Below are 24,323 nucleotides of genomic sequence, written 5' to 3'. Positions count from 1 at the left end.
AGAAGTATGAACAAATAGTTATTGTATTACTTCATTGAGAAATTGTATACTCTCCACAGCCCAATAACCAGAGAGTAGTTAAAGGGAAAAAATGACAACTAGGAAGAGAAAACCATCATGAGCCAGATTCTAGCCATGACACAGCCTTCAAGTACTTAACATGTGAATTTGGAAAATTACTCCACCACTAAAAAATAGAAATTGTCAAGAAAAATCCCAATAATATCTAAAAGTAAAAGAGAGATCAGCGGACATCAGGATTTCATTCAGAAACTATTTCTTTTAAATATAAAACTCTATGCACTTCTGGGAGAATGGTCTGTCCGTGTTTCTATGATCAATGAGATAAATACGTTAGGGGAATTTGTACATCCACTTTGTGTAGTTGGTCTCACCCTTCCAAAAGTCAAGCTGGAGAAGACCAGTTCTCTATAAATTAGAAAATCTGTCCATTAATAACTGAGAATTCACTGTTCTCTTTGCCTTCTCATAACCCTGATTTATTAGCAGTAGAAAAATTTCTGGACTAGAAGCCAGATGATTTGCACAGACAATTTCCAGGACTTGTCATAAGGTTCTAGTAAGATAAGGTATGGCAAAGCACTTTACAGAATCTAAAATGCTATTCAGTAATTTCAAGTGGTATGAACATCAATACTGCAATGATTATGTGAAATGCATGTAACTAATAGTAAGTTTACAGATTTCCAAAATTATTGATCATTAAACATGATTGGAAACTAGTCCAATAAATGTCACCTTAAATTTTTCTGCAACTCTGATTAACATATCACAGTTACATACACAGATAACATAGACCATTTAACTAACTTTTAAAGCAACTTGGTGCTTTGAGCCTATTCAGTCAATGAAGACAACTTGCTTGGTATATGTGGGGAAATCAATTTTTCAGGAATGCATTCTTGCTAAGATTAGATGGAAACATGTAAGTACTAAACAAGGGTGGACTCTGCATTTAAGTCATTAATTTTTGCTCAGTAAGTTTGGGAGAAGATCAGAGATGTTTAGAATTTTAATATTATCCATAAGAGTCATCATAAAACCCAGTTGCAAAAAAAATCATTTGAGTTTTCTGAACTGCTGGAAAGTTTAAGTAATAGAAGCTGTAATTCTTAAACCCACTTGACTTGTTACTGACAGAACTGGTCTATTACCATAAATGCAAGATTACAATAGGTACATTTTTCTATTAGGTGTCTAGTTTACTCTGTTTGGCCTTGTTTATTGAATTCTTAAGTGACTTTCTTCTGACATTGCCCTCTGGGCTTCCTCTGCTCCACATCGACTCATTCTCTTAGACTGAGGTATAAGCTTATATACTTTGTTTCTTATTAAGACTAATAATTTCAAAATTTATACATAAGACAAATATATGTAAAGTTTGTATTGAACATTCAATGGGAATTTCCTGATTTTAACTCTTAAAATTCACATTACAACTAATTAAATATAATGTTCACAGGAAATAAAGGATATTTTCCTAAAGCAAACTTCTTTCCCGCATAAAAATTGGGAGTAATGAACATGACCAAATGAAATCAATCTTCTATTTAAACCTCCTTGTTTAGGAGGGTGATGGGCTGTTAGGAACTCTGATGCTATAGTGGAAAGAGTTCCTATCTCAATCTTAATTCTTAGGAGGATTAAAGGAACTAATACATGAAAGTGTTTGGAATAGTGTCTGATACACAGTAAGTGCTCAATAAATGTTTGCTATTTTCTTTGGATTATTACTTTAAATAAACCCAGGGGTATTCAGTGAAGAAATATGTTGTCTGTCTAGCAGAAGTCATTCTTCTTTCTTCATTGGAATTTAATTTCCCCTTTATTTGTCTCTATCTTATTCTTCTTGCTCTCTCTGCCTATCTTTACTGGTTTTTATTGTTGAAAAACTAATGGTGTGCTTTGGTGACCTCAAAATAACTGCTTGATTCCCTTAGCCAGCATTTTGTCTCCCTGTTTAGCAGCCTAAACAAAACAGTGTGCTGTGCTTTTGCTAATACCGTTTTCCTCTTCCCTCTAACGATCCAAATTCTATCCATCCTTCAGACTCCAATTCTTGCTCTTTTCCTACATCAGTCCAGAGCACATTAAGATTCATTGAACTTATCCAATGTTCACAGTCTCTACTGTACATTTATTGTTTCCCATATGTGTGTTTTATGTACTTTTGTATTGTCTCTTAAGTGACATTTTAGGTTTCTCAGCAGCTTAGATTTCACTCAAGCAATATTCCCATTTCCTCTCCCCATACAGTCGTACACATGGTAGTCTCCTAAGGAAATACTTGATGAGTAGAATCACCTTATCTCATTCAAATGGTTGTTTTGATATCACGTGGTTGTAACCTTATGATACCAGAGGAAAAAACATTCTCTACTCTTATTTAATAATTCATTCTACCATAATCCAAATTATACTCTATTTGTCAGGAAGTTTCTCCTAGAAATGCTCCTAATTCACTCCTTTTGCAGTTGATGTTATCATCTGGATGAAATGAAAGGAGGAAATGTGATAATGAGCACAGTTAATTATTTTGATTTTAAAAACAATTATTTCTTTCCTTGAGTTCTTTTTTTTAAATTTTAATTGGAATATAGTTGATTTACAATGTTGTGTTAGTTTCAGGTGTACAGCAAAGTGAATCAGTTATACATATCCATATATCCATTCTTTTTTAGATTCTTTTCCCATATAGGTCTAGACAATGGAATATTACTCTGCCATAAAAAAGAATGAAATAATGCCATTTGCAGCAACATGGATGTACCCGGAGCTCTTTTTTGCAGGAATTTATATATTTTGTTAAAGGAGTTTTAAGTCTTTGAAGTCTGTGATTGAAAAAGCTCTATCCTATTCTTTCTAATTTTTATTCCCTTGGTAAAATAATTCAAAATGAGTCCTGCATAACATCTGCATCAGAATCACCTGATTTGTTTAAACTGAAGAGTGCCCCATTCCAGAGCTGCTGAGCCAGAAGGTCTTGTTGTGAAGCTAGGAGTCTGCATTTAGCATGCTGCCAGGTACTTCTTAGGTATTTGGGAGCTGAGAATTATTATTATTTTTGTTTTGTTTTGTTTTGTTTTGTGCAGTACGCGGGCCTCTCACTGTTGTGGCCTCTCCTGTTGCGGAGCACAGGCTCCAGACACGCAGGCTCAGAGGCCATGGCTCACGGGCCCAGCCGCTCCGCGGCATGTGGGATCTTCCTGGACCGGGACACAAACCCGTGTCCCCTGCATCGGCAGGCAGACTCTCAACCACCGCGCCACCAGGGAAGCCCTTTTTTTGGTTTTTAATATGCAATAAAGTGAATCTCTGTTTTGCTTTCCTTGTTAAACTTGGCATTATGTAATTTTCAAGCTATTTAGTTAGGGTATTGCTTGGCTCAATAAGACAACTTTTTTTGAGAGTTGGAACCCTCTCTCTCTACCCTCTCTGTGTACACAGACACACAATCTTACCTTGTCATAACCTCCTAATAGTACCATAGTCCTAAGCTCTAATGAAACCCATTTTACATTATACCGTTATTACAAGTTTGTCTATATCTGCCACCCTCCACTTCTACCAGACTGTAAGTTTCTCAAGAATGAGTGTGCATAGCACATAATAGGCTTGTTATACAATAAATGTTTGCTGTTATGAATATCAAATAAATTTTATATTGCTATTTAACTGTTTCATGTCTATTAAATATATATTCTCAACATGGGAAAACACCTAAGCATAGATTTACTCATACTTCTGTGGTAACCTTTACACTTCTGGGTACACAATAGGAGATGAATGTGAATAAAGCACTTCTGTATTCAATAAGAATTCAGTTTTTGTTAATGATTTAATGTAAAACTGAGCAAATATTTAATTTATATATTAAAGCAAAATGGGAAGAAAAATAAAACAAGTCTTCACTCAGTCTTATTTCTGAAAGAATGGCTCAGCAGGGGGCTGAGCAAGGTTTTGTTTACAAACTTGGTTTCCATAGCTGGGTGAGCTTATGTACTGACCAACAATCTTTCATAACCAGCTGAAACATTGTCTCCTGACGTGTTCCTGTTTGTGGCCAGAATATGAAGTTGGCAAAATTATCCAAACTATTACATCCTAAGCCACTCTAGATACAGCCAAGAAGTTCAGTTTTACAAACAGAAATGTGTAACTAGTAAATCTAAGTGGAAATTTTCTTACTTTTAGGCAAATGATTTTTTTTCTCTGATTAAAAATATGTTTAGATAGATATTATTTTGGATATCTAAATCACTGTAAAATACTGTTCCTGTTTCTGTTTCATCTATAAGAGCATCCAACAGAAAAATATCTCCTATTCTCCAGTTCTCTCTGAGAATAACTAGTGCAATGTGTTCAAGAATGTATAAAAATCAATGAAAAGGAATAAATCTTAGATTGAGAACAAAGTTTTAGAGATGTTGTAATTAGGCTTGTGAATTAACAAACTATCCTATTCTTACAGAGTTAAGCCTGAGTGATCACCCTCCAACCAGCTAAATAATGGGAACACCAAGGGATGTTCTGTTTGCACCCTACTTTCTCTATATCTAGGTCCTGTCTTATTGCCATACTCACTTCATAAAACTATTTCCTAGCAACTTCATGGCACCCCTCATACTGCAAGGGAAGAAGGGAACTAATATTGTGAGATACTGCTATGTGTTTAGTACTTTAAAAATATTATCTCATTTAATCCTTACAATTCTTGAGGCAGATTTTATACTCAGTTGACATATGGGAAAATTTAGACTCAAAAAGTCACACAGATTATAACTGAGTTAACTAGTACTTAATACCAAGATTTTTATTTTTAAGTCTGGTATGCTCATTACTGTCCCAGAATCGACTACCACATAGTAAGTGGTCAGTGAATTTTTGCCAAATGAATGATTGAATTCTGTGGATGACTAATGAATATCACCTTGAATCTCTCAAAACTTCTTTTTTCTTTCCTCCCTCCCTCCCTCCCACTCCCACTCCCTCTCTCTCACTCTCTTTCTTTCTTCCTCTCTCTCTTTTTCCCATGGTAAACATTTATTTAAATGGATTTAGGGGTCACCTGACCCACCCTCCTCCATGAGTAGAAGTCACCTCCAAAATATGTTCTCAACACAAAGTCCTCCAGCTCTTGTTGGCCTTTTTCTGGAAAAGAAAGATCATTAATTTGTGAGGCAGTTTGTTTCATTCTTGTGTGGTCCTTATTAGAAAGACTTTCTTTGTACTGAAATAAAATCTGCTTCTAAGTGGAAGGATAACATGGTATTATGGGAAAAGCATAGGTCTCGGGTCAGAAAATTGGAATTTGGCCCCTAACATTTTCACTTTAGGCAAACCCCAACTTCTCTGAACCTGTTTCCTCACCTATAAAATGGTGGTAACAGTGTCTGCACCGCCTAACTCTCAGGGTCATTATGAGAACCACATTCTGTGGTTCATAGGACATGGGACAATTCTTTGCAAAGAATGAATCCCAATAAAAAGTTAGTTTTTCCTATTTCACCCTCGGGGACTTCACAGAATAATTCTACTCACTGTTAAAGAAAACAATGCCATGTTTCATTACATCTTCCTTTCTTTAAACTAAAGAGCTCCATTTCCTTACACATTTTTAAAGATATAAAACGAATGGGTTTTATATAAAAAACCCTTCTGGTTACCTCTTGCTGAATCCTCACTAATATGTCAAATACTTCCTTGAAGTGTGCCCAAGAACTGGACCCCACACTGCAGAATCATTCTTAGCCCACACTGCAGAATCATTCTTACCAGCATAGAATGCAGTGTTGTAACAGTCCTTGGCTTGAATATGCTGCTTTGATAATGCAACCTCAAATTACACAAGTATTTTCACCCATTACATTTCTCAGCTAACCTATGTTGAGTTTGTGTTTGACTAAGAGTCAAGTCCTCTTTATATTAGCTGCTGTCAAGTTAGGTCTTCCAGGTCCTGTATTCATGTGGTTGTGTTATTTAACCTAAATGTAGACTGCTACATTTATTTATTTTTATTTAATTCATCATGGTTTTAGCCCATCATTACAGCCATTATAACTTTTTTGACTTCTTATTTTTATCTACCAATGTATAGCCACATCTACAAGTTTTATGACATCTGAAAAAATGATAAGCAAGTCCTTTCTGGCATTAGCTACATTACTGGAGAAAATGTTGAATAAAGTAAGCTTGAAAAGAACTTTGTGAGTGTCTTTTCTTCTCATTAAAAATTTCCCTCTAATCTTAGTTACTGAACAGTTTATTGCAGTTATTTGTGATAGAACTGCTTCTCCCTTGTAGACTGTGAGACCACACCTTGGTCTTCTTAGTACACCTAAGGCTTCACATAGTACTTGGCAAATAGAAGCCACTTTAAGAGTTTATAATTGGAGAATTAATGAGTGAATGAATTAACATATTAAGCAATATGCTTTGGGTAAGTTTATTCAACTAGATATCTACCCATCTAACATAGCCAACATTCAACTTACATCTTCCTTTTTTTATTCATAAAAGTACTAAGAGAGAGTTTGTCAGATATACCCTAAATCAGTAGAAGTCTTTCTTTGATCTACTGATTTATTAACCCTGTTTTAGAAGGAAATTCGATCTGCTGATAAGAAGATTTTGGTGAACTCATCCATACTTATTTATAGTTAACACCCATTTCTTCTTAAGTATTCACATAGCTTCTGTTCAATTGCTTCCTTCAGAATTTTGCTTCATTATCTCCTTACCTAATTACCATGTGTACATCCCTGTGGGATGTACATCAGTGCAAGTACTTTCTCTTCCATCACCTTCCTCTCCCTTCCCTGCTCCCTATTTTTGCTCCTTTTTCTGCTCAATCTTTTCAAGTTATAGTTTTTCTTAAATGCATTATTGAGAATAGACTCCTCTTTATCTTCAGTTCTCCTGTTTTTATCCCTCTCCTTTCATATTGGATTCTTCCCTTCTTTAGACTGAAGTTGAATAAAAGTAAATTTATAAGTGTGTTAAATAAAATATTGTGTCTCAAGATTGCATTTCTTAAAACAAATCCAAAAGAAATTTTATCTCTACCTAACAAAACTAAAATCCCTGCAACCAATACAAGCACATTTAAAAAAAATCTGTTGACAGATGAGTGGATCAGTGGTCCTCAGATGGAGAGCTTTTTCCTTCTAGAGGAATTACTGCAACTTGGGTGATCAACAAAGATCCAAATAGAAACCTTCTGATGTTGTGTGGTGTTTTATAAGGCTAGTTCTATTTCCCCAGAAGACTAAGAATATTCGATTAAGTCATTGTGAATTCTGTCTTACTTACCATCATCATCTAGCTCTTGAGTCACTGTTTAGATTTTATCATAAGGGCAGATTTGGCTTAGGTTGGTTCTCTGAGAGTAGAGTTAAATGAAGCTGTTGATGAGCATTTATGTTTAGCTTGAGGAAATAGCCTCTTTTGTGCTGAAAGCATATACACAATCCTCTGCTATTTCTTGTGTTTTGATAACAAGTAATGTTTTTCTAGAATGGAAAATATGTGTCATTCTCTTAAAGATTTATTCTCATCTTAATCTGAAAGTAATTAGTAGCTGCATTTCCTTATATATAGTCATACATTTTACCAATAATTTTTATTGCCAGGTCCAGAGGTACCATTTTGATCCACATGCCAGCTTTTCCAAAAGGTTATCCATGATGATAATATCTTTTATATTTGGATTATTTTGAGTGCTGCTTTTTACTTTTTACTTAAGAAATGTATGAATTTACACTTAGAATATTGGTTTACCCCATTTGGTAGTTGTCATATGACAAGATATAATCTCAGAGCTTTCAATCAGTAGAAAAAATACGCGAGTCAGAAAGTCCAGAAAGTAATGTAAAGGAAGTTTTAAAATGCAGTCCCATAAGTACTCTCAATCAGGAACTAAATTAACATGTGATGTAAGGACTGTGTCAACTTCTAGGGGCACACTGAGGATTTTAGTTAGTACGGACATGACTACACCTCATGTTAAATACTGTACTTCCTCTAGGCTACCACTGAAGTGTTATTCAATTCATTTATTTATCTATTTTTCCTATTAGGCTGTGTGCTCCTTGAGTGCAGGGTCTGTGAAAAGTATTTAGAAGCAGAGCAACTAAAAGTCTAGTTTGAAAAATCCCTCTGACAAACTACATAATCTAGAAAAATTAATCTTTTGATATCAGTGTAATAAGCTATAGAAGAGGAATAGCACGGTCCTTTTTGTAGTTTTGTAGTTATCATAAAGATAAAATGAAATACTATAGATAAAAGTAAAGTAATTTGAAATGTAAAGAATTTATGCAAATGGAGGAACCATGAATGAAAAGACTTAATATTTGCCTATAAACAAGATTAAAAAGTAAATGGCAAATTGGGAAAAAATATTGGCAATACACAGGCCAGATGAAACATTGTTAATTAAATGAAATACATAAATTGCATTAAATATATAAATGCAAAACTACTATAAATATGGGAAATATTTAAAGTATCACTTACAATAGCACCAACAAATATGAAATGTCTACATAAAAGTACAACAAATGTATGCTGAAAACTACAAAACACTGATGAAATAGCTAATAGAAAGAAGACCTACATAAATGGAGAGACATACTATGTTCACAGACTGGAAGAATATTTATTACAATGAACTTTCTCCCCAGATTTAGTTATAGATTCAGTACAATTCCAAATAAAATCTCAGCATTCTATTTTTGTAGAAATATACAAGTTGATTCTAAAATTTATATGAAAAAATAAAAACACTGAAATACCCAAAACAATTTTGAAAAAGAAGGTTGAAGAATTCCTACTACTTGATTTTAAGACTTATTGTAAATTGAGAGTAATCAAAGCAATATGGTATTGGGAAAAGTATAAATCCAGAGATAAATGGAAGAATTGAGTCAAGATATAGATCTACATGTGTATAGTCAACTGATTTGTTTGTTTGCTGTTTGTTTTACAAAGGTGAGGTGCTAGGGCAATTCATTGGAGAGAAGGTAGTCGTTTTAAACAAATGGTTCTGAGACAATGATCCATTTCCTACACCATAAGCATAAAGTGAACTGAAAAGGGATTATAGATCTGAGTATGAAACCTAAAGCCATAAAACTTCTGGAAAAAAACATAGAAGAAAATCCTTGCAACTTTAGGATAGGCAAGTATTTCTTAGATAAGACACAAAAAGTATGTGTCATAAAAGAAACAATTGATAAGTTTGACTTCATGAAAATTAAAGACATGTTCTTTGAAAAGCTGCTGCTGAGAGAATGAAAAAACAAGCCACAAACTGGGAAAAAATTTGCAAAACACATATCTGATAAAGAGCTGGCATCTAGAATATGTAAAGACACTTATAACTTAATAATAAGAATACAAGCAGGTTCATTTTTTTTTTTTTAAACAAACACTTGGTTTTTTTTGGGGGGAGGGGGAGGCTTTTATTTATTTATTTATTTTGGTATGCAGGCCTCTCACTGTGGTGGCCTCTCCCGTTGCGGTGCACAGGCTCCGGACGCACAGGCTCAGCGGCCATTGCTCACGGGCCCAGCTGCTCCGCAGCATGTGGGATCCTCCCGGACCGGGGCACGAACCCGTGTCCCCTGCATTGGCAGGTGGACTCTCAACCACTGCGCCACCAGGGAAGCCCCAGGTTCATTTTAAAAATAAACAAAAGATCTAAACACTTTTAAAAAGTAGATGTAGGAATGGCAAATAAACACTGGAAAAATGTTCATCATTATTCTTAGAGAAATTCAAATTAAAACCACAGTGACATATCACCACAGACTTATTAGAATGGCTAAAGTGAGAAAAAAAAAAGAGGAAAAGAAAAAGAAAACAAACTTGACAATATCAAGTATTGTCAAGGACATGGAGCCTCTGGAACTCTTTTTTTTTCTTTAATGTCTTTATTGAAGAATAATTGTTTACAATGGTGTGTTAGTTTCTGCTTTATAACAAAGTGAATCAGCTATACATATATCCCCATATCTCCTCCCTCTTGTGTCTCCCTCCCACTCTCCCTTTCCCACCCCTCTAGGTGGTCACAAACCACAGAGCTGATCTCCACGTGCTATGCGGCTGCTTCCTACTAGCTATCTATTTTACATTTGGTAGTATGTATAAGACCCTGACACTCTCTCACTTCGTCCCAGCTTACCCTTCCGCCTCCCTGTGTCTTCAAGTCTATTCTCTATGTGTGCGTCTTTATTGCTGTCCCCCTGCCCCTAGGTTCTTCAGAACCTTTTTTTTTTTTTTAGATTCCATATATATGTGTTAGCATATTGTATTTATTTTTCTCTTTCTGACTTACTTCACTCTGTATGACAAACTCTAAGTCCATCCACCTCACTACAAATAACTCAATTTTGTTTCTCTTTATGGCTGAGTAATATTCCATTGTATATATGTGCCATATCTTCTTTATCCATTCATCTGTTGATGGACAGTTAGGTTGCTTCCATGTCATGGCTATTGTAAAAAGAGCTGCAATGAACATTGTGGTACATGACTCTTTGAATTACGGTTTTCTCAGAGTATATGCCCAGTAGTGGGATTGCTGGGTCGTATGGTAGTTCTATTTTTAGTTTTTTGAGGAACCTCCATACTGTTCTCCCTAGTGGCTGCATCAATTTACATTCCCACCAACAGTGGAAGAGGGTTTCCTCTTCTCCACACCCTCTCCAGAATTTATTGTTTATAGACTTTTTGATGATGACCATTCTGACCAGTGTGAGGTGATACCACATTGTAGTTTTGATTTGCATTTCTCTAATGATTAGGGATGTTGAGCATCCTTTCAAGCGTTTGTTGGCAATCTGTATATCTTCTTTGGAGTAATGTTTATTTAGGTCTTCTACCTATGAGCAGGAGCTCATGAGCTGCTTGTAAAATTTGGAGATTAATCCTTTGTCAGTTGCCTTCATTTGCAAATATTTGCTCCCATTATGAGGGCTGTTTTTTCCTCTTGTTTATGGTTTCCTTTGCTGTGCAAAAGCTTTTAAGTTTCATTAGGTCCCCTTTGTTTATTTCTGTTTTTATTTCCATTTCTATAGGAGGTGATTCAAAAAGGATCTTGCTGTGATTTATGTGAAAGAGTGTTCTGCCTATGTTTTCCTCTAAGAGTTTTAGAGTGTCTGGCCCTAAATTTACGTCTTTAATCCATTTTGAGTTTATTTTTGTGTATGGTGTTAAGGAGTGTTCTAATTTCATTCTTTTACATGTAGCTGTCCAGTTTTCCAAGCACCACTTACTGAAGAGGCTGTCTTTTCTCCATTATGTATTTCTGTCTCCTTTATCAAAAACAAGGTGACCATAGGTGTGTGGGTTTATCTCTGGGCTTTCTATCCTAGTCCATTGATCTATATTTCTGGTTTTGTTCAGGTACCATACTGTCTTGATTACTGTAGCTTTGTAGTATAGTCTGAAGCCCAGGAGCCTGATTCCTCTGGCTCCGTTTTTCTTTTTCAAGATTGCTTTGGCTATTCAGGGTTTTTTGTGTTTCCATACAAATTGTGAATTGTTTTGTTCTAGTTCTGTGAAAAATGCCAGTGGTAGTTTGATAGGGACTGCAATGAATCTGTAGATTGCTTTGGGTAGTATAGACATTTTCACAATATTTATTCTTCCAATCCAAGAACATGGGATATCTCTCTATCTCTTTGTATCACCTTTAATTTCTTTCATCAGTGTCTTATAGTTTTCTGCATACAGGTCTTTTGTCTCCTTAGGTAGGTTTATTCCTGGGTATTTCATTCTTTTGATTGCAATGGGTGTGTTTCCTTAATTTCTCTTTCAGCTTTTTCATCATTAGTGTAGGAATGCAAGAGATTCCTTTGCATTAATTTTTTGTCCTTCTACTTTAACAAATTCACTGATTAGCTCTAGTAGTTTTCTAGTAGCATCTTTTGGATTCTCTATGTTTGGTATCATGGTATCTGCAAACAGTGACAGCTTTACTTCTTCTTTTCCTATTTGGATTACTTTTATTTCTTTTTCTTCTCTGCTGTGGCTAAAACTTCCAAAACTATGTTGAATAATAGTGGTGATAGTGGACAACCTTGTCTTGTTCCTGATCTTTGTGGAAATGGGTTCAGTTTTTCAACCATTGAGAACGATGTTGGGTGTGGGTTTGTCATATATGGCCTTTATTCAGTTGAGGTAAGTTCCCTCTCTGCCTACTTTCTGGACAGTTTTTATCATAAACGGGTTTGAATTTTGTCAAAAGCTTTTTCAGCATCTATTGAGATGATCATATGGTCTTTCTCCTTCAATTTGTTAATATGGTTTATCACGTTGATTGATTTGTGTATATTGAAGAATACTTAAATTCCTGGGATAAACCCTGCTTTTTCATGTTGTATGATCCTTTTAATGTGCTGCTGGATCCTGTTTGCTAGTATTTTGTTGAGCATTTTTGCATCTACATTCATCAGTGATATTGGCCTATAGTTTTCGTTCTTTGTGACATCTTTGTCTGGTTTTGGTATCAGGGTGATGATGGTCTCATAGAATGAGTTTGGGAATGTTCCTCCATCTGCTATATTTTGGAAGAGTTTGAGAGGGATAGTTGTTAGCTCTTCTCTAAATGTTTGATAGAATTCACCTGTGTAGCCATGTGGTCCTGGGCTTTTGTTTGTTGGAAGATTTTTAATCACAGTCTCAATTTCAGTGCTTGTGATTGGTCTGTTTATATTTTCTATTTCTTCCTAGTTCAGTCTTAGAAGGTTGTGCTTTTATAAGAATTTGTCCATTTTTCCAGGTTGTCCATTTTATTCGCATAGAGTTGCTTGCAGTAATCATTCATGATCCTTTGTATTTCTTCAGTGTCAGTTGTTACTTCTTTTTTATTTGTACATTGTTGATTTGAGTCTTTTCCTTTTTTTCCTTGATATGCCTGGCTAATGGTTTATCAATTTTGTTTATCTTCTTCTCAAAGAACCAGCTTTTAGTGTTATTGATCTTTGCTATCATCTCCTTCATTTCTTTTTCATTTATGTCTGATCTGATCTGTATGGTTTCTTTCCTTCTGCTAACTTTGTTTTTTTTCTCTAATTGGTTTGGGTGTAAGGGTAGGTTGTTTATTTGAGATGTTTCTTGTTTCTTGAGGTAGGATTGTATTGCTATAAACTTCCCTCTTAGAACTGCTTTTGCTGCATCCCATAGGTTTTGGGTCATCGTGTTTTCATTGTCATTTGTTTCTAGGTATTTTTTGATATCCTCTTTGATTTCTTCAGTGATCTCTTGGTTATTAAGTAGTGTATTGTTTAGCCTCCATGTGTTTGTATTTTTTACACATTTTTTCTGTAATTGGTATCTAGTGTCATAGCATTGTGGTTGGAAAAGATACTTGATACGATTTCACTTTTCTTAAATTTACCAAGCCTTGATTTCTGACCCAAGATATGATCTATCCTGGAGAATATTCCAGGAGCACTTGAGAAGAAAGTGTATTCTGTTGTTTTTGGATGGAATGTCCTATAAATATCAATTAAGTCCATCTTGTTTAATGTATCATTTAAAGCTTGCGTTTCCTTATTTATTTTCATTTTGGAGGATCTGTCCATTGGTGAAAGTGGTGTGTTAAATTTCCCTACTATGATTGCGTTACTGTCCATTTCCCCTTTATGGCTGTTAACATTTGCCTTATGTATTGTGGTGTTCCTATGTTGGTGCATAAATATTTACAATTGTTATATCTTCTTCTTGGATTGATCCCTTGATCATTATGTAGTGTCCTTCTTTGTCTCTTGTAATAGTCTTTATTTTAAAGTCTATTTTGTCTGATATGAGAATTGCTACTCCAGATTTCTTTTGATTTCCATTTGCATGAAATACCTTTTTCTATGCCCTCACTTTCAGCCTGTATGTGTCCCTAGGTCTTAAGTGGGTCTCATGTAGACAGCATATACACGGGTCTTGTTTGTGTATCCATTCAGCCAGTCTATGCCTTTTGGTTGGAGGATTAATCCATTTACATTTAAGGTAATTATTGCTATGCATGCTCCTATTACCATTTTTAAAATTGTTTTGGGTTTGTTATTGTAGGTCTTTTCCTTCTCTTGTGTTTCCTATCTAGAGAAGTTCCTTTAGCATTTGTTGTAAAGCTGGCTTGGTGGTGCTGAATTCTCTTAGCTTTTGCTTCTCCGTAAAGGTTTTAATTTCTTCATAGAATCTGAATGAGATCCCTGCTGGCTAGAGTAATCTTGGTTGTAGTTTTTTCCCTTTCATCACTTTAAATATGTCCTGCTACTCCTTTCTGGCTTGCAGAATTTCTGCTGAAAGATCAGCTGTTAACCTTATGGGAATTCCCTTGTATGGTATATTTTGTTTTTCCCTTCTTGTAATATATTTTTTTGTATTTAAATTTTGACAGTTTGATTAATATGTGTCTAGGCATGTTTCTCCTTGGATTTATCCTGTATGGGACTCTCTGTGCTTCCTGGACTTGATTAACTATTTCCTTTCCCATATTAGGGAAATTTTCAACTATAATCTCTTCAAATATTTTCTCAGTCCCTTTCTTTTTCTCTTCTTCTTCTGGGACCCCTATAATTCGAATGTTGGTGCATTTAGTGTTGTCCAGAAGTCTCTAACACTGTCCTCAATTCTTTTCATTCTTTTTTTTTTTTTTAATTGTACTCTGCAGTAGTTATTTCCATGATTTTCTTTTCCAGGTCACTTCTCCATTCTTCTGCCTCAGTTATTCTGCTATTGATTGATTCTGGAGAATTTTTAATTTCATTTATTGTGTTGTTCATCATTGTTTGTTTGCTGTTTAGTTCTTCTAGGTCCTTGTTAAACATTTCTTGTATTTTCTGAATTCTATTTCCAAGATTTTGGATCATCTTTACTATCATTTCTATGAATTATTTTTCAGATAAACTGCTTTCTTCCTCTTCATTTGTTTGGTCTGGTAGGTTTTTACCTTGCACCTTCATCTGCTGTGTGTTTCTCTGTCTTCTCATTTTGCTTAAATTACTGTGTTTGTGGTGTCCTTTTCACAGGCTGCACATTCATAGTTCCCATTGTTTTTGGTGTCTGCCCTCATTGGCTCAGTTTCATTCAGTGGGTTGTGTAGGTTTCCTGGTGGAGGGGACTAGTGCCTGTGTTCTGGTGGATGAGGCTGGATCTTGTTTTTCTGGTGGGCAGGACCCATTCCAGTGATGTGTTTTGGGTTGTCTGTGACCTAATTATGATTTTAGACAGCCTCTCTTCTAATGGGTGGTGTTGTGTTTCTGTGTTGCTAGCTGTTTGGCATAGAGAGTCCAGCATGTAGCTTGCTGGTTTTTGAGTGGAGATGGGTCTTAGCATTGAGATCGGGATCTCTGGGAGAGCTTTTGATGTTCGATGTTATGTGGAGCTGGGAGGCCTCTGGTGGACCAATATCCTGATTGCGGCTCTCCCACCTCAGATATACAGGCCTGACACCCGGCCAGAGTGTGAAAACCATGTCAGCCACACAGCTCTGAAGAAAAGGGAGAAAAAAAGAAAGAACAAATAAAAAAAAAAAAGAAAGAAAGTTATTAAAATATAAAAATTATTAAAAATATAAAAAATAAAAACTAATAAAAAAAGGAAAAACAAAAGAAAGAAGAGAGCACCGAAACCAAAAATCAAATCCACCAGTGATAACAAGAGCTAAAAACTATATTAAAAACAACATGAACAGAGAGGACCCTAGGATAAATGTTAAAAGCAAAGCTATACAGACAAAATCACACAAGGAAGCATACACATACACACTCACAAAAAGAGAAAAAGGAAAAAAAATATATATATATATAAAAGGAAGAGAGCAACCAAATCAATAAACAATTCTACCAATGATAGTAAACTCTAAATACTAAACTAAGAATAACATAAAACCAGAAACCAGTCAGTCACATACAGCAGACCACAAGTCTACAGTTGCTCTCGAAGTCTACCGCCTCAATTTTGGGATGATTCATTGTCTCTTCAGGTATTCCACAGATGCAGGGTACATCAAGTTCATTGTGGAGATTTAATCCCCTGCTCCTGAGGCTGCTGGGAGAAATTTCCCTTTCTCTTCTTTTTTCTCACAGCTGTTGGGGTTCAGCTTTGGATTGGCTCCACCTCTGCATGTAGGTCACCTGAGGGCATCTGTTCCCCACCCAGACAGGATGGGGTTAAAGGAGTAGCTGATTAGGGGGCTCTGGCTCACTCAGGCCATTGGGAGGGAGGGGTACGGAATGCTGGGAGAGCCTGCGACAGCAGAATCCAGCGTGATGTTGCAACAGCGTGAGGCGTGCCGTGTGTTCTCCTGGGGAAGTTGTCCCTGGACCACAGGACCCTGGCAGTGGCAGGCTGCACAGGCTCCCAGAAGGGGATGTGTGGATAGTGACCTGTGCTTGCACGCAGGCTTCTTGGTGGCTGCAGCAGCAGCCTTAGGATTTCATGCCCATCTCTGGTGTCAGCACTGATAGCTGCGGCTCACTCCCTTCTCTGGAGCTGGTTTAGGCGGTGCTCTGTATCCCCTCTCCTTACACACCCTGAAACAATGGTCTCTTGTCTCTTAGGAAGTTCCAGACTTTTTCCCAGACTCCCTCCTTGCTAGCTGTGGTGCACCAGCCCCCTTTAGGCTGTGTTCATGCAGCCAACTTCAGTCCTCTCCCTGGGATCTGACCACTGAAGCCAGAGCCTCAGCTCCCAGCCCCCACCTGTCCCAGCGGGTGAGCAGACAAGCCTCTCAGGCTGGTGAGTGCTGGTCGGCACCAGTCCTCTGTGTGGGAATCTCTCCGCTTTGCCCTCTGCACCCCTAATGCTGTGCTCTCCTCCATCGATCCGAAGCTTCCCCCACACCACCACTTGTCTCCACCAGTGAAGAGGCTTCCGAGTGTGTGGAAACGTTTCCTCCTTCACAGCCCCCTCCCTGAGGTGCAGGTCCCGTCCCTATTCTTTTGTCTCTGTTCTTTCTTTTTTCTTTTGCCCTACCCAGGTACGTGGGGAGGTTTCTTGCCTTTTGGGAAGTCTGAGGTCTTCTGCCAGTGTTCAGTAGGTGCTCTGTAGTAGTTGTTCCACATGTAGATGTATTTCTGATGTATCTGTGGGGACTAAGGTGATCTCCACGTCTTACTCCTCTACCATCTTGAAGGTCGCAACTGGAACTCTTATACATTGTTGATGGGAATGCAAAAATGGTACAGTCAATTTGGAATACAGTTGTTTGTCAATTTCTTACAAAGTTCAATATACATTTACCATGCTCTGAAATATTTAGCCACAGGAAAAGAAAACGTATGTCTACACAAACATTTCTATATGAATAATAATGGAGACTTTATTTTTTTAATTCATAATCACCAAAACCCAGAAATAATCAAAATTTACAGCACCTGGTGAATGGCTAATACACTGTGGATATGCTTAGAATGAATACTACTCAGCAATAGAAAGAAAAAAAAACTGATATATGGATAAATCTGAAATGCATTATGCTAAGTGAAAGAAGCCAGATTAGAAAGACTACATACTGTACGAGTTCATTTATATGAGAGTCTGGACAAGGAAAAACTACAGGGACAGAAAACAAATCAGTGATTAGTAAGGAGAAGAGTTGGGGGAGAAGAGAACTAGAGGGATTTTTTTTTTTTGGCTGCACCATGCAGCATGTGGAATCTTAATTCCCTGACCAATGATTGAACCTGTGTCCCCTGCATTTGGAGCATGGTGTCTCAATCACTGGACCACCAAGGAAGTCTCAAGAGAGAATTTTTTTCGGGTGATAAAACAACTCTATATTTTGATTGTACTGATGATTACGTGAGTGTATTCTTTTGTTAAAATTCATAGAAAAGGGAAAATTTCACTTTTTCTAAATAATATCTTACTTATCCTGACTATAAAGTATAATAAAATGATTTTTAAAAAGCAAATGACAAATTGGGCCAAAATATGTCTAACATGTGGGACAGCCAAAGGGTTATTTAATATATACAAACTTTTATAAATACATAAGAAAAAGATGAACATACCAATTTATAAATATCTAAAGGATTTACTCTAACAATTTACAGAATAAAAATAAAAGTAGCCTATTAACTTAAAAATACCTCATTAATTTAAAAGACTTTGGAGGGAGATCAAGATCAGCCAAGATGTTGGAGAAGAAAGACCCTGATCTCACATTCTCTCTCAGGCATACCAAAATCACAACTATTTGCAAAAAAAAAAAAAAAATCAATGGAAAAGACTGGAACCTCCAGAAAAGATCTTCTACAGCTAAAGATATAAGGAAGGAACCACAATGAGATGGGTAGGAGGGCAGACGTGATATAGTCAAGTCCCATACACCTGGGTGGATAAACCACAAACAGGAGAATAATTATAATTGCAGAGGTTCTCCCAAAGGAGTGAGAGGTCTGAGCACCAAGTCAGGCTCCATAACCAGGGGTCCTGCACCAGGAAGATGAGCTCCCAGAACATTTGGCTTTGAAGGGACTTACTTTCAGGAGATCAAGAGGGCTGGGGGAAATAGAAACTTCACTCTTAATGGCTCACACAATATCTTACACACTCTGAGACGAAGGCAGAAACAGTAATTTAATAGAAGCTTGGTTCAGACTTACCTGCTGATTTTGGAGAGTCTCCTGGAGAGGCAGGAGGCAACTGGAGCTCAAGCTGGGGACATAGACACTGGCAGCAGCTATTTGGGGAGCTTGTTCTACCACATGGACACTGGTGCTGAAAAGCACCATTTTGGAATCCTCCCTCTAGCTTACTGGACCAGGACCCAGCCCCACCCTGGCTCAACAGCCTATAGGTGCCAGTGCTGGGACTCCTCATGCCAAGCAACTAACTGGGCAAACACACAGTCCCATCCATGAGCAGACAGGCTGCCTTAAGACCCCTGAGCCCACAGCTGCCTCTGGACATGGCCCTGCCCTCCAGAGAGCCCAGGACCCATCCTACACATCAGTGCACAGGCACTAGAACTAGGACCCTCAGGATCCTTCAGCCAGAGATCCTAGGACTCAGCTCAACTCACCAGTGGGCAGACACCAGTCCTAGAATTGCCTGGTCCCCAGCCCTATCCCCCAGGAAGCTTGCTCTAGTCTTGGAACCAGCCTCATCTATCAGAGGGCAGAAACCAGCCACAGGAAAACCTCAGCCCTGTAGCCCACAAACCTGGATCACCCAGTAACAAGCCAAATCCTGCCCCAGGACCAGCTGGGCCCTGGCCCCACCTACTAGCAGGCCAACACTAGCTTTGGGACAACACAGCCCCTGCATCCAATTGTGTCAGGAACCAGCCGCAGTTCCACAGTCAGATGCCACATAACCTGGTCCTGCCAACTAGCAGCCAGCAGCCTTTGCACAAGGCAGTGCTTGGCAACCAAATGGACTGAGGGCCAACAAAGCCTACCAAACCACTGACATAGCCTGCCACAACAGAAGGTCCCACACATCCCTCATAGGGGGAACCCCTAGAGCATGTAGCTCAGGTGACTAGAGGGGAGAGTGCTGCTGTAACACATAGGATGTCTCCTACAAAAAGCCACTTCTCCAAGGTTGGGAAACATAACCAAGCCATCAGATACATAAAAATAAAAACAGAAACTTAGGCAAAGTGAGGCAACAGAAGAACATGTTCCAAATGAAGGAAGATGATAAAACCCCAGAAGAGGAACTAAGTGAAGTGGAGATAGGCAATCTACCCAAGAAAGAGTTCAAGGCAGTGATCATAAAGATGACCAAAGACCTCAGGAGAAGAATGGATGCACAGAGAGAGAAGTTATATGTTTTTAATAAAGAGTTAGAAAATATAAAGAAGAACCAAAAATGAAGAATAACTGAAATTTTAAAATACACTAGAAGGAATCAGCTGTAGACTAAATGATGCAGAGGAATGGATCAGCAAGCTGGAAGACAGTGTAGTGGAAATCACTGGTTCTGAACAGAAAAAGAGAAAAAAAAAATGAAAAGAAATGAGGACAGTTAGAGACCTCTGGGGCAACCTGAAGCTTGCAAACAGTTATATTATAGGGGTCCCAGAAGGAGAAGAGAGATAGAAGGGACAGAGAACATATTTGAAGGCAAAGTAGCTGAAAACTGCCTTAACCTCAGAAAGGAAACAGACATCTAGGACCAGGAAGCATGGAGAGTGCCAAACAAGATGAACCTAAAGAGGACCACACCAAGATACACTGTACTAAAATGGCAAAAATTAAAGATAAAGAGAGATTTTTTTTTTTTTTAAAAGCAAGGGAGGGGCTTCCCTGGTGGCGAAGTGGTTGAGAGTCTGCCTGCCGATGCAGGGGACACAGGTTCGTGCCCCGGTCCGGGAGAATCCCACATGCCGTGGAGCGGCTGGGCCCGTGAGCCATGGCCGCTGAGCCTGCGCGTCCGGAGCCTGTGCTCCACAATGGGAGAGACCACAACAGTGAGAGCCCCGCGTACCGCAAAAAAAAAAAAAAAAAAAAAAGCAAGGGAAAAACTAGTTACATACAAGGAAATTCCCCTAAGATTCACAGCTGACTTTTCAGCAGAAACTTTGTAGACCAGAAGGGAATGGTACAAAATATTTGAAGTGATAAATGGAAAAAACCTACAACCAAGAATACTCTACTCAGCAAGGATCTTGTTCAGATTTGATAGACAGATCAAAACTCTACAGACAAGCACAAGCTAAAAGAGTTCAACACCACCAAATAAGCTTAAGAAATGTTAATGAATTTCTCTAAGCAAAAAAAAAAAAAAAAGGCAACAACGAGAAACATGAAAATTATAACAGGATAAAGCTCATTGGTAAAGGCAAACATAGGGTAAAAGTAGGAAATCATCCATGCACAAAGCTAGTAGGAAGGTTAAAAGGCAAAAGCAGTAAAATCATCTATATCCATAGTAAGCAGTTAAGAGATACACAAAACAATCAGATGAAAAATCTAATCAAAACAATAATCCTGGGCTTCCCTGGTGGTGTAGTGGTTGAGAGCCTGCCTGCCGATGCAGGGGACATGGGTTCATGCCCCGGTCTGGGAAGATCCCACATGCTGCGGAGCGTATAGGCCCATGAGCCATGGCCACTAGGCCTGCATGTCTGGAGCCTGTGCTCCGCAACCGGAGAGGCAACATCAGTGAGAGGTCTGCGTACTGCAAAAAAAAAAAAAAAAAAAACCAATAATCCTAAGGGGAGGAAAGTACAAATGCAGGATTGTCAAAATGCATTTGAAATTAATAGATCAGCAACTTAAAATAATCATATATATATATGTATATGTATTACATATAGCAATATATACATACATATATGTATATATTGCTATATGTAAACCTCATGGTAACAACAAACCAAAAATCCATAATAGATACACACAGACAAAAAGAAAAAGGAATCCAAACGTAACACTAGAGATAGCCATCAAATCACAGAAGAAGGGAACAACAACAACAACAACAAAAAACCCCACAAAACAACCCCAAAACAATTAAAAGGGCAATAAGAACATACATATTGATAATTACTTTAAATGTAATGTGAATTACATTTAAATGTAAATGGACTAAATGCTCCAATCAAAAGACATAGAGTAGCTGAATGTATAAAAAACAAGACTCATATACATGCTGCTTACAAGAGACTCACTTCAGATCTAAAGGCACACTCAGACTGAAAGTGAGGGGATTGAAAAAGTTATTCCATGTGAATGGAAATCAAAAGGAAGCTGAGGTAGCAAAACTTATATCAGGTAAAATAGACTTTAAAATAAAGACTGTCACAAAAGATAAAGGACATTACATAATGATCAATCCAAGAAGATATAACAAGATGTAAGTATATATCTACTCAACATAGGAACACCTAATATGTAAAGCAAATATTAACAGACATAAAGGGAGAAAACAACAGTCACACAATAATAATAGGGTACTTTAACACCCCACTTACATCAATGAACATATTATACAGACAGAAAATGAATAAGGAAACACTGACCTTAAACAACACCTTAGACCAAAAGGAATTAATAGATGTATATAGAATATTCCGTCCAAAAGCAGCAGAATCCATACTTTTTCAAGTGCACATGAAATATTCTTCAGGATAGATCACATGCTAGGCCACAAAACCTGTCTCAGTAAATTTAAGATTGAATCATATCAAGCATATTTTCTCACCACAATGCTATGAGACTAGTAATCAACTACAAGAAAAAAATTGCAAAAAATGCAAACAGATGGAGGCTAAACAATATGCTAGTAAACAACCAATGGATCACTGAAGAAATCAAAGGGAAATAAAAAATAACTGGAGACAAATTAAAACAAAGACATAATGATACAAAATCTATGGGATACAGCAAAAGCCGTTCAAAGGGGGCAGTTTATAATGATACAAGCTTACTTCAGGAAACAAGAAAAACCTCAAGTAAACAATCTAACCTTACACCTAAAGAAACTAGAAAAAGAGGAACAAATTAAACCCAAAGATAGTAGAAAGAAAGAAATGATAAAGATCAGAGAAGAAATAAATGAAAAAGAAACTAAAAAAGAAAAAAATCAATAAAACTAAGAGCTAGCTCTTTGAAAAGACAAATACAATTGATAAACTTTTAGCCAGAAACATCGAGAAAAAAGACAGAGAACCTAAATCAATGAAATCAAAAATGACAAAGGAGAAGTTACACCCACTACCACAGAAAATCAAAAGATCATAAGAAACTACTACAAACAACTACATGCCAATAAATTTGACAACCCAGAAGAAAAGGAAAAATTCCTAGAAATGTACACTCTTCCAAGACTGAACCAGGAAGAAATAGAAAATGTGAACAGACCAATTACTAGTAATGAAATTGAATCATTAATAAATAAACTCCCAAAAAACAGAAGTCCAGGACCAGATGGCTTCCCAGGTGAATTCTATCAAACATTTAGATAAGAGCTAACACCTATCCTTCCAAAATATTCCAAAAAAATTGCAGAGGAAGGAATCCTCCTAAACTCATCTGTGGGGCCAGCATCACCCTGATACCAAAACAAGACAAAGATATCACAAAAAAAGGAAAATTACAGACCAATAGCACTGATGAACATGGATGTAAAAATCCTCAACAATGTATTAGAAAACTTAATCCAACAATATATTAAAAGGATCATATACCACAGTCAAGTGGGAGTTATCCCAGGGATGCAAGAATTTTTCAATATCCTCAAATCAATCAATGTGATACACTACATTAACAAATTGAAGTATTAAAAACCATATGATCATCTCAATAGATGCAGAAAAAGCTTTTCACAAAATTCAACATCCATTGATGATAAAAACTCTCCAGAAAGTGAGCAAAGAGGAAACATACCTCAACATAATAAAGGACATATTTGACAAGCTCACAGCCAACGTGGTACCCAATGGCTTCAGGAGCAAGACAAGAATGCCCACTCTTGCCGCAGCAATCAGACAATAAAAATAAATAAATAAATAAAAGGAATCCAAATTGGAAAGGAAGAAGTAAAACTGTCGCTGTTTGCAAATGGCATAATGCTATACGTAGAAAATCCTCAATATGCCACCAAAAAACTACTAGAACTCATCAGTGAATTTGGTAAAGTTGCAGGATACAAAATTAATATACAGAAATCTGTTGCATTTCTATAAATGAACAACAAACTATCAGAAAGAGAATTTAAGGAAACAATTCCATTTGCAATCACATAAGAAAGAATAAAAAACTAGGAATAAACTTAACTCAGGAAATAAAACACCTATATCTGAAGTCTATAAGACACTGATGAAGGTAACTGAAGACAACACAACAGATGGAAAGGTATATCATGTTCATGAATTGGAAGAATTAATATTGTTAAAATGACCATACTATCCAAGGCAAAATACAGAGTTAATGCAACCCCTAACAAATTACCAATGACATTTTTTCTCAGAAGAAGAAAAACTAATTTTAAAAACAAGGAAACACAAAAGACCCTGAATAGACAAAACAATCTTAAGAAAGAAGAACAGTGCTGAAGAAATCACACTCCCTGACTTCACACTATGCTACAAAGCTACAGTAATCAAAACAGTACAGTACTGGCACATCATCAGACACATAGAACAATGGAAGAGAATAGAGAGCTCACAAATAAACACACATACTTATGGTCAATTAATCTGTGACAAAGGAGCCAAGAATATACAATGGAGAAAAGACAGCCTCTTCAATAAATAGTGCTGGGAAAACTGGACAGCTACATGTAAAAGAATAAAATTAGAATATTCTCTAACACTGTATACAGAAATAAACTCAGAATGG

General features: G+C 37.0%; 1 long non-coding RNA gene across 2 annotated transcripts in view; it reads right to left on the bottom strand.

Annotated features, from left to right (window-relative positions):
* Positions 1-638: 638 nt before the first annotated feature.
* LOC111167583 (uncharacterized) overlaps positions 639-24,323 on the bottom strand; it is a 38,323-nt gene continuing 14,638 nt past the window's right edge. The window contains exon 4 of one of the 2 annotated variants that reach the window (XR_002642857.2): positions 639-17,176. This is a non-coding gene — a long non-coding RNA (uncharacterized LOC111167583). Of the gene's footprint in view, positions 17,177-20,363; positions 21,160-24,323 lie in introns of those variants that run through there. The other variant, XR_002642856.2, reaches the window with a different exon arrangement.

The sequence above is a fragment of the Delphinapterus leucas genome, chromosome 7, assembly GCF_059928025.1.
Source record: "Delphinapterus leucas isolate spDelLeu-1000000601 "Yukka" chromosome 7, BTC_Dleu_Yukka2, whole genome shotgun sequence".
NCBI lineage: Eukaryota > Metazoa > Chordata > Mammalia > Artiodactyla > Monodontidae > Delphinapterus > Delphinapterus leucas.
Note: the sequence above shows the minus strand (reverse complement) of the source record. Positions and strands in the feature narration are given on the sequence as shown.